Here is a 19915-nt window from a genome sequence, read left to right on the forward strand (position 1 = left end):
TCAGGCAGTAGAACCAGTGACAGATTATATAGGTACATAGAGATAAGAGTGCTTTACAAGCTGCGACATCGCTAGCGATGTTGCTAGCGATTGCACTCGCCCCCGTCGTTTGTGCGTCACGGGCAAATTGCTGCCCGTGGCAGACAAAATCGGTAGTGCGCGTCACATGTACTTACCTGCCTAACGACGTCGCTGTGGCCGGCGAACAACCTCTTTTCTAAGGGGGCGGTTCGTGGGGCGTCACAGCGACGTCACTCAGTAAGCCACCAATAGAAGCGGAGGGGAGGAGAGCAGCCGCATGAAGGTCACTCCCACCTCGTTGCCGGAGGACGCAGGTACGCTGTTGTTCGTCATTCCTAGGGTGTCACATGTAGTGATGTGTGCTGCCTCAGGAACGACGAACAACCTGCGTCCCAGAAGATCAACGATATTTTGAAAATGAACAACATGTCAACGATCAACGATGTGATGAGTATTTTGGATCGTTAGCAGTCACTCGTATGTGTCACACGCAACAACGCCGCTAACGAGGCCGAATGTGTGTCACGAATTTCGTGACCCCAACGATATCTCGTTAGCGATGTCGTTGCGTGTAAAGTGGCCTATACATCTATACACAGCAGTGTGTTTCTATGTTTCTGTATTCTAGAAGTGAAGAAATAATCAGATTCTTTTGTTCATAAAAAATTACTAAAAAATAGTAAAAAAAAACTATTGCAAAAATGTCAATTTCTTTCTAATTGGAAAAATATAATTTTCATTTTTTGTGAGTATCCCTGGGACTTGAATCAATAACTTCTCCAGTTGCAGGCAGCAGCTAAAGATTTCAGCCACAGGCTCTGGCGAAGTCATTGGGAAAATTTTATATAATTGAAGCGATAGCACGAGCGATCGTACCCGCCTCCGTCGTTTTTGCATCACAGGCAAATCGCTGCCCGTGGCGCACAAACTCGTTTAACACCCGCCACACGCACTTACCTTCCGGACAACCTCGCTGTGGGCAACGAACGTCCACTTTCTGAAGTGGGAGGGATGTTCAGCGTCACAGCGATGTCACACGGCAGCCGGCCAATAGAAGCGGAGGGGCGGAGATGAGCGGGATGTAAACATCCCGCCCACCTCATTCCTTCCACGTAACCGGCGGGTGCCGCGGGACGCAGGTAAGCTGTGTTCATCGTTCCCGTGGTGTCACACGGAGCAACGTGTGCTGCCACGGAAACGATGAACAACCGGCGCCATTAAAATAAACGATATTTTGAAAGTAAACGACGAGTACATGACTCACGATTTGTGAGCGATGCTGTATCGCTCGGAGGTGTCACACGAGACGACGTAGTGAATGATGCCGGACGTGCGTCACGAAAACTGTGACCCCGACGATGCATCGCACGATAGCTCGTCTCGTGTAAAGCACCCTTTACTCCACAGGCAGATTATACTGGTACATAGAGATACATTGTACATAGCAGTGTATTTCTATGTGCATGTATTCTAGAAGGAGAATAAAAGAGATTTTTTTTCCCTACAAAATTACTAAAATATAATAGAAATAAAAAAGAATTAAAAAGAATTAATTTTTAATGCACTTATTAAAAAAATAATAAACATCACAAATTAGCAAATAACATGGACATATTTGTTTCCTTGTAATCATAATAACCTGCACAACACAGTGATTGGATTATTTATGATGTAAAAATATGGCGTGATTGATTATTTTTCTTTATTAACCGTATAAAAAAAGTAATAAAAATATAACGATAAGGCTGTACATGCTACGTTTTTTCTACTGCTTTTTTTCAGTACGTTTTCTACTGGTGTCTGAGTGGCACCCCTGAGGCTTCAGTCGTCACAGGGTACTGTGCATCTCCTTTAAGGTGCAGTACTTATTCCGGGTAAGAAGAGGTTAACCACTGGTGTTTTCTAGCTTACACAACACAATGAGTCAGCAGTTACACAATACACTTAGGTGGTTTCCCGCCAGACTGGGCTGCAGGTGGGCACCATAGTAACAGGTTTTCCCAAGCACTGGTGAGTCATCAGGAAGGTGGGGGCTGCCTGGGGAAGTGAGTGAACACACAGTTTCACTTCAGATCAGTTTGGGACACAGAAGAGAGAACAGCTTGAGACAGAAAAGAGCAAGGCCTCTGAGGGGATGCTGAAAGGCTCCCTTCAGATGGGCCGACCGGGTACTGGGCAGACCAAGAGAGAAGCAGGAGACGACCGAGTGGAGCGGTGAGACAGAGGAGCAACACGGTAGCCGGAGGGTGAGCCCCAACAGCCCCTTCAGGACCGGCGCCGTCAGGGTGCAGAGCCCTAGTAGAACATACTTCACGTTGGACTACCAGAATCTTCAGTGAAGGGGGATTTCATGTCCAATTCAATATAATGTATATAATTCTTTCATATGATCATGCAGTTTTCTTACAATTATGCTATTCTTCACAAATTTGTTTAATACAAATATATATTATATGTAGACAATATTATAATAATAACTGGGGGCTATTATAACATTATTCTTGCCTTTAACTATTATATTTTTACATGACCAACCCCTATTGAAAAAGAAAAAATAATATACATTTAAATAGGGTTATTTGTCTTGTCTACGTATATGTTCAGGATTTTTTTTATCCCCAACTTTTGTATGAAAACTAGTATTTTCTCATATAGCTCCACATGTATATATATATATATATATATACTAGAAGGTGGCCCGATTTTAACGCATCGGGTATTCTAGAATTTATTGGGTAGTTAATGTATGATTTTTGTTATATATATAGATGCTGTTGTGTGTAGTTGTCAAGTGTTTGCGTAGGGGCTGTAAATGTTCTGGGTGTTGGCTGGGTGTTGTCTTCGTGGGGGTGTGTGAGAGCGGTGTTGTTTGTGTGGAGCGCTGTGTGTGTGTTGTGTTGTTTGTGGAGCGCTGTGTGTCTGCAGTGTTGTCTGTGTGTGGTGCTGTGTGTGTTGCGTGGTTTGTGTGGGTGTGGGGTGCGTGTGTGTGTTTTGGGGGGAAGTATGTTCTGTGTAATGTGTGTGTGTTGCGCGGTATGTGCGTATATTTGTGTATGCTGCGGTGTTTGTGTGTTGGGTGTTGTGTGTGCGGCGTTGTCTGTGTGTGTGGATGTCTGTGTAGGGCGGTGTTTGTGGTTCCCAGTGTGTGTGTGGTGTGTTGTGCGGTGCGCGTGTGGCAGTGTGTGTGTGTGTTTTGGGGGGAGGTGTGCACCCCCATCGTGCTCCATCCCCCATGCTGCGCACCCCCTGTCGTGCTCCATCCCCCATGCTGCGCACCCCCCATTGTGCTCCATCCCCCATGCTGCGCACCCTCCATCGTGCTCCATCCCCCATCCTGCGCACCCCCCCATCGTGCTCCATCCCCCTATGCTGCGCACTCCCCATCGTGCTCCATCCCCCATGCTGCGCACCCCCCATCGTGCTCCATCCCCCATGCCGCGCACCCCCCATCGTGCTCCATCCCCCATGCTGTGCACCCCCCATCGTGCTCCATCCCTCATGCTGCGCACTCCCCATCGTGCTCCATCCCCCATGCTGCGCACCCCCCCTCGTGCTCCATTTCCCATGCTGCGCACCCCCCATCGTGCTCCATCCCCCATGCTGCGCACTCCCCATCGTGCTCCATCCCCCATGCTGCGCACCCCCCATCGTGCTCCATTTCCCATGCTGCGCACCCCCCATCGTGCTCCATCCCCCATGCTGCGCACTCCCCATCGTGTTCCATCCCCCATGCTGCGCACTCCCCATCGTGCTCCATCCCCCATGCTGCGCACCCCCCTTCGTGCTCCATCCCTATGCTGTGCACTCCCCATCGTGCTCCATCCCCCATGCTGCGCACCCCCCATCGTGCTCCATCCCCCATGCTACGCGCCCACATCGTGTTCCATCCCCCATGCTGCGCACTCCCCATCGTGCTCCATCCCCCATGCTACGTGCCCCCATCGTGCTCCATCCCCCATGCTGCGCACTCCCCATCGTGCTCCATCCCCCATGCTGCGCACCTCCCATCGTGCTCCATCCCCCATTCTGCGCACTCCCCATCGTGCTCCATCCCCAATGCTGCGCACTCCCCATCGTGCTCCATCCCCCATGCTGCGCACTCCCCATTGTGCTCCATCCCCCATGCTGCGCACTCCCCATCGTGCTCCATCCCCCATGCTGTGCACCCCCCATCGCGTGCTCCATCCGCCATGCTGAGCCCACACCAGCGTACGCCGGCAACCCCAGCAATGCGAGGGTATGTGTCGGCTGGGTTGCCGGCATATGCTGGTGTGGGCTCCCGGGGGTACAGCACTCACCTGGGAGTCGGGGCTCCGTGTCGGTTCGGGGAATGCGTGTGGGGGCGGGGCCAGAGCGAGCGTGCAATGCGTGAGGGGGGCGGGGCGTGGCCGAGTTGCCAATGCGTGCAGGGGGCCGGGGCGAGAGGCCAATCCGTGTGGGGGGCGGAGCCTGGGCGAGCTGCCAATCCGTGCGGGGGGGCGGAGCCGAGGCGAGCGGCCAATGAGACGCTTGTCGCGGTAACGACAGAATTTTGGAGCAAGACAGACAGACAGACAGACAGAATAAGGCAATTATATATATATATATATATATATATATGTATATATACGGTACACACAATATATTCTAATTGGTTTCTTTTTCAATTATTGTTGTGGATACTTTTTCTATCCTTGTATTTTATGTATTTTGCATTGTTCGTGCAAATTTTCTTTTTATATAATGTCACTATTGTCTTTAATTATTTATGTACATTCCAGTGTTCTTTTCACTTAATTTTAAGTGGGTGTAGATGTCGCGGGCAGAGGAGGGGACGCTGCACTCTCCCACTGCTCGGTGGTGGCTCGAGCGGTGGGCCGGATCCCGGGGACTCGAGTGGCGCTCCTCGCCCGTGAGTGAAAGGGGGGAGTTGATTGTGGGGATTTGGTATTGTCCGTGACGCCACCCACGGTTGTGGTGATATTGGTGACACCACCGCTGCTCTGGACGGGTATCCCGTGAGCGATGACAGGGAGCAGCCTGGATGTTAGTTCTCCCCTCCGTGGGTAGGGGGTTTGGTTGTCCCGGGGCCCGGTGATGGGGTAGAGATGGATGGCAGGCGGGCTACAGGGCCTGGTGAGGTGCAGGGTCGCGGGGTCAGCCCTGTGCCGCACGGCACGGTGGTACTCACTCAGCCAGTAACACACACGGAGTCTCTGATGAAACAAACGGCCGGATGGACGGGTCCCACAGACGGCTGCGGTGTTTCTCCTCCCGGCAGGTTGATGGTGACTGCCTTTCCCTGCACCTGTGTGAAGTGTGTACGGTTCCAATGGGTTCCCACCGGTAACCCGCTCCCCCAGCTTGGATATGGGCTGATGGAGGCCCTTTTGCCCGCAGGCTCTGGCCCTGGGAACTTTAGCCTTGGCGGTGACTGTGTTTCCCTCTAACGGTTGGACGGTTGCCTTCTGTCGGGACTTGGCTGCTGGGAAACCCAGGAGGTTCCCTTTGCTAATGGATTTGGCAAATTCACGGCGACTCCTAGCCTTGCCAGGGTCCGTAAGCCCCTGCCGGATGGTGCTGGCTTCTCTTTGCATACCGGTCCGGTACCGCCGGGCCACCGCCCGTCCACGGTCCTTACAGTTAGCTCCAATAGGCCACTCCTGCAGATGGTCACCACCGTCTGCCAACCTTGCTGATCCGTCCGGGCCACACACCCGGACCAACTTCAGGCTGCTCTTCTGCTACTTTACTCCTCTCACTTTTAACTCTCAAACTGATCTCTCTTCACTCCTCAACTCATCTGCCTGGTTTTTCCGCCTCCAGGACTGTGAACTCCTCGGTGGGCGGGACCAACCGCCTGGCCCACCCCCTGGTGTGGACATCAGCCCCTGGAGGAAGGCAACAAGGGTTTTTGTCTGACTTAGGTGTGCCTGACCGGGAGTGTGGGGTGTGTTGGTGTTGTTCTCTGTGGCTCCTGGCTTGTCCAGGGCACCACATAGACCCCTCACGTGTTCTACTCTAACTAGTACAACCTGTCTCATGACGTATCTTGCTAATGATTTAAATAACTATCGTATAGAGACATTTTTCATTCCATGATTAAAACCATGAGGTTGAAACGCATAGGCTAAGTCCCTTGTTTTTTGTCCCTTTTTCTGACCCCCGGTGTGTTGTTTATACCATGTTTTTAATGGACTAAATAAAATTTTCACTTTTATAATCATTCCCTGTTCTCCATTGGACGCTGGATTTTTTCTGTTTGGATTTCACGTCCCATTGCCCACCACCAAAAGTCCTTGGGCACCAGCAGCATATAGACACAGGAACCACGGCCATGGCCAGGTCCATAACAAGTGTCATGCTGCCTGCATACGGGACGGGAGGTAAAGCCAAGGATACTGGGGTCCCCAAGTAGCTTCACGCCACAGTGATCCACACTACAGAGCGCAATGGAGGAAGGTCTCACATGCTTCACAACACCAGTGGTGACCTCTGATTCATCCGGGATCACGGCGATGACCGGTACTCTGAGGGCGCAGCACACGAACTGTGAGTAAAAGACTTGAAGCCGCAACCGCTGCCTCAGCCGATTATTGCTGGCACTGCCGCCATCCACTTTGGCGCCAACGGCCCTTCCCCCATCACCACCTTCCTCCTAGGGGCTCGCTCCACCTGTGGGGAGCTGGAGTATCTGAGCTGCATTGCCATCAGACCTGGAGGAGAACGACATCTCGCAGCGGCGGCTAATCCCTGGCCGCATACCACGGGTGGCGCTGCAAAGCAAACCCCTATTACCCATCACCTTGCACCTTCTTTTATGTAGCCGACGGGGCCACGGAGCCGGGTTAGGCCATTCACAACAACCACAAATACCACTGGCCCGGTGACGAGTAGCCCTTCAGGTCCCGTGGGGCGCTACATCCGCACCACACAATACAAGAACAGTCTTCTTATTGTGCGTTTGCTGCATTTTGTTTTTTATTTCTCCCCCCTGATTTGATGTGTTTTTGGTTCAGATATGAATCTATGTTTTTTATGTTTTTTTAATACTACAGAAAGGCTTTGATTCTGTGCTTCTTTCATCTGTGTTTTTTCAGGCTCCCCATAGAAAAAAAAATAAAGGACCAAAACTGCAGTTTTCAGCAGTGTCCTTTTACGCCCAACAGGTGGAGATTTTATGAAATCACATCCATTTTGCTTGGCCACTTAAGCCATGTGCGCACTAGAAAGTGACTTTTTCTCAAGGAAAAGCCGGACCCTCTTAAAGAATGCCGCATTTACGGTAAAAAAACCCACCAAAACCGCAACAAAATCCGCATGCGGTTTTGCCGCGGTTTGGTGTGGATCTGCCGCGGATTTGCCGCGGATTTGCCTCAGTTTTTCCGCAGGTTGGTACCTGTGGATTTTTATTATTATCTATGGCAAAAAACGCAGGTACCTGCGGAAAGAAGTGACATGCTCATTAATTCCGTACGGAAAATCCGCGGGTAAATCTGCGGTATAAAAAAAACGCAGTGTATGCACAGCATTTTTTTTAAACCCATAGGTTTTGCTGGGGAAGACTGCAGAAATGTTAGACACATTTTCTGCAGCAAATCCGCGACAAATCTGCAGTAAAATCTGTGGTAAATCTGCAGCATGCGCACATAGCCTTAGACCGTGTTCACATGTAGCAAAACAAAACAAAAAAACAACTATAAAATAAGCAACTTAATGTAGGCTTACTTCCCTACAAAGGTTAAAATCTGAAGGGCCCCAATTCAAAAGTGCCAACAGGGCCCCCTATCATTGCAAGTCTTTAATATCATTGGTCTTTTCATATGGGTCAAAGGGAGTTTTGGGCCCCCTAAGCTCATGACTCATGAACTCTCCATACTGCACTTGTTGCACTGCTATTACACACAGGTTTTTACATGTCTGGTGAGAAATACTTATTTTTTGTTACTTATTTTCTTTTTTCTATAAATGAATTACATGTGATATCAGTGGTTCATTTATAGTGTCAGTGAGCAGTCTGAACCAATTATATTGGTGTACTAAAACAGAAAGAGACAGCTTTTCTAGTTGACTGGGTCAGATAAAGGAAAGGCAAGTTTCCCTTGGCCCTGTGCCTCACAGCTGTTGGAGCATGACTTCTTCATAGCCATTGTATATTAACCTAGCATGAACTCCCTTACTGAGTACACCTGCTGCAAGGATCCCCTGTGCTATTCTATCGCACATGGTTGGCCTGCTGTGAGATATATACATCACTGATTAGAAATTAATATAACTGGAAAAACAGAAATATTGTTTATTTTATACACAGGGTCAGATTCAGCAAATAGTTTGCATCAGAATTCTGGCCTAAAATTGCAATAAAGGGTTATTTCCATCTCCAAGTTCCTATGCCAATATGTAGTAGATGTAATAATAATATTAGCAAATACTTTCAATTAGAAATTTAGTATAGTTCTCCTGACATAGCCATGTCACTTACCTTATGTGCAGGGCATTGCAGCTTAGGTATCCTTGGTTACGACCACAAACAACTAACTGACTAACTAATTGTCACAATACGAGTGGTTGTAACCATGGACACCTAAGCTGCAATACCTTGCACATGTGGTAAGAAAAATGGCTATATCAGGAGAACAATACTACATTTCTAATTGGATGTATTTGCTAATTTTATTATTACACCTACTACATATTGGGTTAGGATCTTGCAGATGGGAATTCCCCTTTAAATGTCCAAAAATGTTTGTGTAGCCCGAAGTTGTGCAAAACGGTTGTGCACACACATGCTGCAGTCCAGGCTGTCAATCAAAGTGTATGATTACACACCTGTGCCATCTTGGTGACTTGGAGAAAGCAGTTACACGGAGATGAAACTTCATGTAGCCTCACTACATCAGTCAGCTGGCTACACAAGGTATTGATACTATTTACTTGCAGATTAATCCTGCTGTAGGTACTGTAAATAGTATTTCTGGTGACATGTTCCATTTAAAGGGGTTGTCCACTGCTTAGATAACCACTTCTCATTCCACTTGTTTCCCCCAATTAAAATAAATGATCCTGTACTCACCTCCCATTCTGACGCCAATCCAGCCCTGTCGGTAACCATGGTTCATGTGACATAGGGACATCATGGGAACCCCACATCCAATCACTGTCGACTTCTCTCACCACACCTTCAGACCAAATGAGCAATCCACATGAAGTGAGTGGCAGCCACATCGTAATTTCCTGTTTATTAACATATTTGATCCGAAGGCGGTCTTCCAATCTAATTCCCCCATTAATATATTTTTGGAGTGTGAGAGTAAACCCACACAAACATCAGGAGAACATGCAAAGTCCTGATCTTTTCTCTAGTGGGATTTGAACCCAGGACCCGCAGCAAAGCAACTGTGCTAACTGCTCAGCACCCAAAGTTCGGTGCCTCGGAGTGACCTTTGACTCTGCCTTGTCCTTCATACCACACATTCAATCCCTCACCACCTCCTGTCGTCTTCAACTCAAAAATATTTCCAGAATCCGCCCCTTCATCAATTCTCAATCTACAAAAATGCTAGTGCATGCTCTCATAATCTCCCGCCTCGACTACTGCAACATCCTCCTATGTGGTCTCCCTGCTAACACGCTCGCCCCTCTTCAGTCCATCCTTAATGCTGCTGCCCGACTGATCCACCTCTCGCCTCACTATCACCCCGCTTCTCCTCTCTGCATGTCCCTCCACTGGCTCCCAATCTTCCATCGTATCCAATTCAAACTACTAATACTGACTTACAAAGCCATCCACAAATTGTCTCCTCCATATATCTCTGAACTAATATCTCGCTACACTCCAAAACGTAATCTCCGGTCCTCCCAAGATCTCCTTCTCTCCTCTTCTCTCATTCGCTCCTCATGCAATCGCCTCCAAGACTTCTCCCGAACATCCCCAGTCTTCTGGAACTCACTGCCTCAACACGTCAGACTATCTACTACACTTGCAAACTTCAAACGGAACCTAAAGACTCATCTGTTCAGAAATGCCTATAACCTTCAATGACCTCACTGCTTCACCACCGTGCGGAGCTGCCGCCCCACCACCGTGCGGAGCTGCCGCCCCACCACCGTGCGGAGCTGCCGCCCCATCTACACCCCACCTACTGTCTCCTCCCCATAATCCTATAGAATGTAAGCCCGCAAGGGCAGGACCCTCTTCCCTCTGTACTAGTCTGTCTACTGTAACTTGTATATGTATTTTGTATGTAACCCCCTTCTCATGTACAGCACCATGGAACTAATGGTGCTCTATAAATAAATAATAATAATAACTGCTGAGCCAACATATTTTCCTCACGTAAGTGCAATCTGTGCAAGTCTGGTATTGCTGTAATTATGTTGACATAAAAAAATCATGATTCAGACTAATTTTTACTATAGAATTTATGCTGTAAAAATAAAACAAAAAAAATAGCAGAATTGTATTTTTATCACAGTTTCACCGCACTTGGATTATTTTCTCGTTTTCCAGTACATTAAATGTTAAATGTATGGCGTCATTCAAAACTTTAACATGTTGCAAAAAGCAAGTCCTCATAAGGACAAAAAATAGAAAAGTTATGGCTCTTGGAAGGACAGAAAAGTGGAAAAACTGAAATTGGCTGCACAGGGAAGGTGTTAAAGGGAACCTGTCAGGTCCCCTATGCACCCAGGTCCACACGCAGTTCTGGGTGCATATTTCTAATCCTTGTCTAAGGGTATGTGCCCATGATCAGGACTCACTGCATCCTGGACGCAGCGGGTCCTGACCTGCGAGTCTGCGAGTCTCCTTCGCAGGAGAATGCAGGAGACCGCAGCTGCTTGTATCTCCGATCAGGGTTCAGTGCGCTGCGGTCTTTCGCTTGTGTTCTTGTGTCGCCCAGGAATAAGGGGTACTCAGATCCGGGCCAAGGGGTCACTTCTGTAGGTATCATGGTGGCGTGACCCGGTCTGTGATCCCAGGCTCCATAACAAAAAGGGGATTATGTACAGGGTGATTTGTAAGTCTATGATCTGTGACACCACCCGTGGTGTGTAGTGAGGTAATGGAGCACCGCCGCTGGCGGCCAGAGGATCCTGGGGATGGTGATGGGCAGCAAGGTAGTGATTTTCCCTCCACGGGTAGGGTGTTGTTGTCCCGGGACCCCGGTGTAATGGATTGGGGAGTGACAGGTGCAGTCCACGGCTTGGATCGAGTGGTGCAGGAGTACTCACACTATAAGGCAATAACTGACACAAGTCCAAGAATTCACCAAGTTGCTGGTAACTGGTGCCTACAGCTGCTGTGATGACGGGTCCCACACCCGTGTGTGTAATTTAGGTGTTTTTCTCCTGCCTGATGTCTGTGTCTGTGTCTGCTCCGTGCACAGGTCCGGACAGGGTCCTGGCGGTTGGCAGCGGTGGGCCATTACCCTACCCCGGTTCACTTCGGTTCCCTACAAGCGGCTGGCCTATTCCTGAGGCCCTTGCTGCCGCTCCTCCTAGCTCCACAATGGAGCTCCTTCCAGACTTCTCTCCTGCTGCAGATTGACTACAGCTCAAACTCTGCTCTGCCCTTCCTAAGCTCCTCTCGCCCCCTCCCATTTTCCTGGGAAGGTGGTGAGTAGGGCCTAATTGGCTGGTGTGTATCTGTGTGATAAACTCCCCAAGAGAGAGTGAGATCTGCACCAAAAAGATGGATGCAGACCTCTGTGACACCCTGGTTTTGCGAGGGCGGCACATTCTCCCTATGGAGGACGCATGCAATTCTGCAGCAAACAATTGACATGCTGCAGTATGGAAAGACGCAGCACAGGTCAGTGTTTGATGCGGAAAAACAAGCACAGTGGGCACAGGATTTCTAGAAATCTATCCTCTATGCTTGTACTGTACAACAGAGTATTTTGGCTGCAGCTGAAGCATGCTACGTCCACAACACTGCAAACACTGATTATGGGCACGCACCCTAACTATCCTAGTTTATACCTTGTTTTTCCAAAAATAAGACAGTCTTATACTATTTCTGCCCCCCCCCAAAAAAAGCACTAGGGCTTATTTTTGGAGGAGGTCTTATTCTTGGAGAAACACGGTTGGGGGGTAAGTTTATTCCCCTAAAAAGCAGACCCCCCCCGCTTCCCTGGAGGCTCATACTTACCAGACATGGACACAAAAAAGTGAGCCGGAGTATGAGATGGTATACATGGAACTTGTGAGACCATGTTCACACTGGCCATGAGACAAAGAGAAACCAAGGAAAAAATTGTGAAAACATACCCTGCTGTAACTAAATAAAAGCATAGTGCATATAAACATAGGGTACTTAGTAAACACTGTTTTTGATCAAAAAAAGCATAAAGCTATCCCACCAAACGTCAAGGTGTACCCAGTTGGGCTAGTACCTACACTCTCTAATATTAAAACCTATGGGTACCTTCACACTTTAGCGATGCAGCAGCGATCCGACCAGCGATCTGACCTGGTCAGGATCGCTGCTGCATCGCTACATGGTTGCTGGTGAGCTGTCAAACAGGCAGATCTCACCAGCGACCAGTGAACAGCCCCCAGCCAGCAGCGACGTGCAAGCGACGCTGCGCTTGCACGGAGCCGGCGTCTGGAAGCTGCGGACACTGGTAACTAAGGTAAACATCGGGTATGGTTACCCGATGTTTACATTAGTTACCAGCGCACACCGCTTAGCTGTGTATGCAGGGAGCAGGGAGCTGCGCACACTGAGCGCTGGCTCCTTGCTCTCCTAGCTACAGTACACATCGGGTTAATTAACCCGATGTGTAATGCAGCTACATGTGCAGAGAGCAGGGAGCCGCGCACACTGCTTAGCGCTGGCTCCTTGCTCTCCTAGCTACAGTACACATCGGGTTAATTAACCCGATGTGTACAGCAGCTACATGTGCAGAGAGCCGGAGCCGGCAGCACAGGCAGCGTGAGAGCTGCGGAGGGTGGTAACTAAGGTAAATATCGGGTAACCACCTTGGTTACCCGATGTTTATCTTAGTTACCAGCCTCCGCAGCTGCCAGATGCCGGCTCCTGCTTCCTGCTCGCTTCATTTGTCGCTCTCTCGCTGTCACACACAGTGATCTGTGTGTCACAGCGGGAGAGCGCCTTTGAAGAAAACGAACCAGGTCTGTGTGTAACGAGCAGCGATCTCGCAGCAGGGGCCAGATCGCTGCTCAGTGTCACACACAGCGAGATCGCTAATGAGGTCACTGCTGCGTCACAAAAAGCGTGACTCAGCAGCGATCTCGGCAGCGAGCTCGCTGTGTGTGAAGCACCCCTAAGTCTAAAAACTGTTGTTCTTTGATGTGACTATTGGATCACATGGTGTTCCTTTATTGTATTGCACTGGCTGTTTACACATCCCCTTGAGATTATTATGGGCTGACCTGGGTGGTTTATTGATGGGTGGGTGAGTATAGAATTCACCTACCTCATATTACATTATGAAAAATGAATTTTTTTATCTCTTTTGGCTATTAACTAATAAAATTTAATATTTTACAACCTGAATCAGTCTCCTATACGTGTTTTTACACGAGTTTCAGAGTTTAAGTTTGGAGTATATTCTATGACATCCGTTTATTGGGGTTCATGATTTAATCCACTAGGATGAAATTACAACATGGTATTTTCCCCTGTTTGTCTGTGCTATATATTTTAATCCTTAATTGTTTGGCAGCTGCCTCGGCACCCAATCAACTTAATTTTCTAAAGGTTTGCTTGTGGTTCCTCTTGGTTCCTGCACTCATCAAGATGATCCCTTCTGGTGCTAGCATATAGTTCCTTTGTGTATTCTTTTCGTGCCTGCTTGATGTCCTCATGGATGCTAATTTCATTGTCATCACAGTCTTTCATGTTTTTTGGGTATGCTAAGAAAAGCTTCTTCACTTGTTTCTTCATGGCATATAATTCCTGATGTATCCTTTCTTACAGGTTTTTTTAAGGTTCATGCATCAGGCATTGAAAAAGTTTCTTTTTTGTTAACTGGCTTATCTGTTGAAGTCGACATTGAGTTCCCTCGCCTCAGTCAACCTGACCTTAGCCTTGGTCATTCTCCTCTTGCTAGTCATTTGGCAGGCAGTTAACCAATTCCCACCATATATTGACATCTTGTATGGCAAATGCTCTTGAACAGTCTCAGTGATAGTTTATTTTATCTCTGCCCACAATTCGTCTGGGCCGCCTTCTCCCTTCCTCCTGTCTGTGTAGATTGAACTTATTATTCAATTCAATTGCATACTGCACCCTTACTGACATCAAACTTCCTCTGCGTGACAGCACGTTTAATCTTGCATACTTTGACCCTGACTTTAGCCATGAGGAGTGGGTAATCAGACCCCCAGTCTGCACCTGGTAGTGTTTATGCGGAGAAAATTGATCCCTTTCATTTTTACTGTTAGAGGATGTAGTTGATACGTTAGAGTAGCTATCCATTTGGAGATGTCCAGGTGTAGAGGCACTGCTTTGTCTGGGTAAAGAAAGTGTTATTCTAAGCTTGATCTCATGACAGAACTGCACAAGATGGTCCTCAACTTAATTCCTCTCCACTAGGCCGTGTCTGTCATCCATTTCTGTATTTTCTACTTTACCATCTTTGGCGTTGATGCTGCCCATAATTTAAACAATGGGTGAGTCTGTTGAGTGCACTTTAGACCTCAGCATAGAAATCCTGAAAGTCCTGCTCTGACGAGTTTGCTTCTGGTACACAGCCTTGGATCATGATCACACTTAGAGGTTTTCCTCTGATTCAGCTGGACAGGACTCTCATTGATGTACTAAAATCCCTGTACAAAACATGCAATCCTTTTATTTGCACAATGGCAACTTGCTTTTTCCTTTCTGTATCATTGTCTGGGTTACAAATAGTGTAGTTGACTGACTCCCACTAGGTCCATACTTGTTCTTTCCATTTCCATCTTGTTAATGTCCAGTCCACCAATGTTCATCTCACTTACGTTCTACTTTCCGATGTTTGGTATGTTGTTCTTTGCAGCTTATATAAAGTGCATACAGCTGCACACTGAAAAGCCAAAAATGTACAAGAGAAAATATGGCACTGCATTACTGCAAAAGAGAGATATTTATGTATTGGCTAATGCATGTAAGCCCAGAAACCAACGGCAAGGTATATCTCTGTAATCCGGGAACCTAACCTAAATGTCAGTATCTAGGTTAAAAACATCTGTGTCTGGGCAAAATGCCACTATTTGGACTATTAACCTCCATGTATGGGCAGCTAGGTTGATGCTATAATGGTTATGAACACAGCCAGATCTTAGGGCAGAGTGTTCATAACCATTATAGCAGGAGCCTAGATAGTGGCATTTAGGTTAGGTTCCCGGATTACAGAGATATACCTTGTCGCTGGTTCCGAGCTTACATGCATTAGCCAATACATAAACTAAATATCCCTCTTTTGCAGTAATGCAGTGCCATATTTTCCCTTGTATATTTTTGGCTTTTCAGTGTGCAGCTGTATGCATTTTATATTTACTATGTTTTTTCGGCTAGCACCTGTTCACATTTGTTGGATGTGCGGGTCAGCTTTTTGGATATTTCTAGTGAGTTCTTTGCAGCTTAGGTAGCCCTTTTCGTCATGGCAAATCACCAGCACTGTACTGTGGTTGTTAACAAAGGGTTAAAGTTTGATTTTTTCCCTGAGGTAACGCGAGCAGGTTTGACCTGGTTGGTTCAACGTGCTGCGCGCCAATTTCAAAGGTTTTCATTGGTGGTGTTTGAATAAAGAGCTATTTACAGTGTCTGTTGTCAGTCAGCTGTATCAGTGTCAGCTGTGAAGAAAGAAGATTCTGATAGCGTCCTTGGTTAAACTAATGCTGCTTCGGGCCAGCAGAGAAGGTGGAGAAGACTAGATGAAGCTACTGAAGCTGTCCCGGCTCTGGTTCCGATGGACTTCTCTAAGGCGAGCGGCGAGACTTTCCAGGCCGAAAGTACGGGAGAAAATCGAATGGTCCTGCGGAAGAAGAAAAGAGTGAATCAGACTTACTCACTGCCGGAGTCTTCATCTCGGAGGTCCGGTGGATCGAGAAGGAAGTCGTCATCTTCTCGCAGTTGGCGTGGCCCAGGCACTAAGTCGTCAGAGTCATTGTGCGAGATGGGAGTCACTAATGGAAACTGGTGCGAGTCATTGCGAGATCTTCCAAGGAGTCGGCGTGATCTTAGCGCGTCATCGTCGCGTGACTCCCATCATCCTCGGCGAGTGACACCATCGGAGTTCGCCGCTGGCACCGCTTCTCCTGCTGTAGCAGCCGATCTTCCTGCCACGGTTGCTGTCCCTTCAGGCCAGAGTGTCTCGCCGCTGCCCCCACAAAAGAGCACATTTGGGGCAGCAGTGGCACTTCAGGTTTGTAGTTCCTCTGAAGAGGAAGATGACCCTACCAGAAGACCTCATCACCTGAAGAGCGGTGTTCCTGGACCCAGGACTGGAAGAGGTGGTGAGCCTTCACATGTGAATGTGTATGATTCTTAAAATGTTAATAGTGTAAAAGACATTGTTATTAGGACTTTGTCAGATCTTTTTGGTGGTAATGTGGTTTTGCCCAGGGTACCTGTCGCTGAGGTTGCAGTGCAGGACAGGTTTCCTGGGGTAGCAGAACATCACTTAAAAGAAGCACTAATGTGTGATATTTCCCCATTGGGTTTTCACCTCAGTGCTTCTTTAAAGGAAAGATTTAGAGATTGGAGTTTGTTGACTTATTTACACTTCTCCAGGTTTGATAGAAAACCGCAGCATAAAGGCCCCGTTACACGCTACGATTTATCTGACGATATGTCATCGGGTTCATGCTTTCCGTGATGCACTTCCGTCGTCGTTAGCGACGTCATTGCGTGTGACACCTACGTGCGACTCCAAACAATCGCAAATAGGTTGAAAATCGTTGATCGTTGACACGTCGTCCAGTTTCAAAATATTGTTCGTCGTTTGGAACGCAACAGACATATTGGTATGTTTGACACCCTGCCAACGATGAACAACATCCAAACGACCGCCTTGGTCAAAAAATATATCGCTGAACGATTTAGCGTTGTTTGTGAGATGTGTACGTGTGACCGCTAATAAACGACCTATGAGTGATCTCGGCAAATCGTAACTATGATCTGGGCGTGTCACATCGCTAATGAGATCGTCAGATAAATCGTAGCGTGTAACGGGGCCTTAGGTCTGAGAAACCCGATGGAAAACAGGAGATAGATGGCGATAAGAAGAAAAATGTTAAACCTTTTTATTTCTGGTTATTCCTGGTTACAGGCTTTCTCCATTTAGGCTGCGGTTCTAAGTGAAAAGTTTCCTAACATGTGTAGTGGGCTTTTTTAGCATCAGGACACAATTCTGAAGGCTTATCGTTATTTTGGCGGGTTAGCCTGGCTGAATTACCTTGAGTCTTTTAGACAAAAATTGGCTGTACATCCTTCTATTAAGTGGGGTGTGAAAGATGTGGGCCTCTGGCTCAATCTTATGCTACCACAAAGGAATAATTTCAATAGACAGCCCGCTAATTTTAATCCAAATAGGGGTGTGTGCTTTGCCTTTAATGAGTCGTCATGCAAGTGGCAGGGCAATTGCTGCTTTCGACATAAGCCATCATTTTGTGGCGGGGTACACCCTTTGTTCAAGTGCTTTAAGAAGCATGGTCAACCCAATTTACAGCCATCTGCTTGAAGGGAGCAGGTTTTCAAGGGCTCCGACTCTGATAAACCTGGAAAAAATGCTCCCTTGGCTAGATTGTTTTCCAGACAAGCCAAAAGCAACCCTGGTTCATAAGGGTTTTGAAAATGTTTTTTTTGTCCCTACTTTTGAAGGTGATGGTTGTGTCCTGTCAAGAAATTTAAAGTCAGTTGAGTTTCAGAAAGATGCTGTTAGGTTGCATATTAACAAGGATTTATCTTTGGGTAGGATATTGGTTCCTTTTATGTCGTCCCTTTCAAAAATTTTAGAGTGTCCCCGCTGGAGGTGGTTCCTAAGAAGGAGTAGAATTCATTCAGCATCATTTATCATCTTTCTTACCCTAGGGGTAGCTCAATGAACGATGCAGTTGATTCTAAAGCAGCTTCAGTGAGTTACGCTTCCTTTGATTTAGCAATTAAGCTTTTGAGGAAATATGGTCCTGATTGTTTACTTGCTAAGTTGGACATAAAGTCAGCCTTTAGTTTGTTACCAATTAGTCCTTTGGGTTTTAACTCTCTGGGTTTTCATTTTGGTGGTCTTTTTTATTTTGATAAATGTCTTCCCATGGGTTTTCTTTATCTTGCTTTTATTTTGAGTCATTTTCTACTTTTTTGCATTGGGTAGTTCAGGATTCTTTTTCGTACAGGGGTGTTTTGCATTATTTAGATGATTTCCTGTTTATAGGTAAAAGCGGTTCGAATCATTGTTTTCAATTGTTGAATTGTTTTTTTGGGCCTTATGGAATTTTTGGAGGTTCCATTTGCTCAGGACAAGATGGTTCTTCCCTGCAAGCAGCTTGAATTTTTGGGAATCGTTTTGGACTCAAGTAAGATGTAGCTGAGGCTCCCCCTGCAAAAGGTTGGTAAGATGAAACTGCTTGTTTCTGGGCTACTGGCTAAGCAAAAAACTACCTTGTGAGAGCTCCAGTCTCTGTTTGGTAGCTTGAATTTTGCGCTGAGGATAATGCCAATGAGGAGAGTGTTTTCTAGACGTTTATATGATGCGACAAAAGGTGTAGTGTCTGCTGGCGCTCACATTAGAATTTCCATGGAGATGAAATTGGATTTGAAGGTTTGGTTGGAATTTTTGGATGGTTTCAATGGCAGCAGCTGCATTCAGCAAGAGCTTTTTTGTCTGAGGATTTGGTTAAAAGAGAAATAGTGTTAGAATGTTTTCCTATTTTTGTGTCATTATCCATTTGGGTCGAGTATTTATCTAAAAAGCGTATTTTGCTTCTATCTCCTTGTTGGGGTACTGTTTTGGTGGTCAACACCTTATCTTCAAAATGTAGGTGGTTGGGAGGTTTACTTAGGAAAGTGGTTTTGTTATGTTTGAAATTTAATATTTAGCTTCAAGCTCGCTATTGCCCTGATTACGTTAATTCTTCAGTTGCTTACCTTTCTTCTCAGCAACTGGAAGATTTTCAAAGGACAGCACCAGGAGCTGATCAAATACCAACGGTTTGCCCATACCATTTATGGGAGGCAATCTGGAGTTAGTACTGACTTTCTTAAAAAAATCCCTGGCACCAGCTACATGGAGGTCATATTCTGCTTCATGGCTTATGTGGATACAATTTTGTGATGCTAGGAATTTTCTTTTTACCATGTGATGTAACCTGTGGTGTAAATTCAGCATTGCAATTTCTAAATTTTTATATTGGCTTGGGTTATGGTTATGTTTTTTTTTATATAAAACAATGTCGGGATTTCTTTTTTTTCTTAAAATTGTATGGTGAGGAGTCTCTACTGAATCTGTTCGTAGTTTGTCAGGTGTTCAAGGGTACTAGGAAGTTGTTAGTATCGAATGATTGTCGTCGTCCTATTTCGGTTGATTTATTGAGTAGATTGTGGGGTATTCTGAATGAGGTTTTTTAAATATAGCAGAGTTATATCTCTTTAGAGCAGATTTTGTTTTCTGCTTTTTTGCTGCGCTTAGAATTATTGAGCTATTGGCTAATAGTAGATCTAAAATCTCCGGTTTATTTAGGGAGGATGTAATTTTGTCAGAGGCCTGTGTTTTGGTTTTTCTAAAAAGTCTAAGACTGATCAATTTGGTAGGGGTACTTCAGTTAAATTGAGAGCGTTGTCGGGGTCCAACCTATGCCCAGTTTTGAATCTGTCTAAGTGGCTTTCTTTTCGAGGGGACATACCTGGTTTGTTGTTTTTGCATGAAGACGGCTCTCCCGCAACTAAGTTTCAATTCAATGCAATTTTAAA

The sequence above is a fragment of the Anomaloglossus baeobatrachus genome, chromosome 6, assembly GCF_048569485.1.
Source record: "Anomaloglossus baeobatrachus isolate aAnoBae1 chromosome 6, aAnoBae1.hap1, whole genome shotgun sequence".
NCBI lineage: Eukaryota > Metazoa > Chordata > Amphibia > Anura > Aromobatidae > Anomaloglossus > Anomaloglossus baeobatrachus.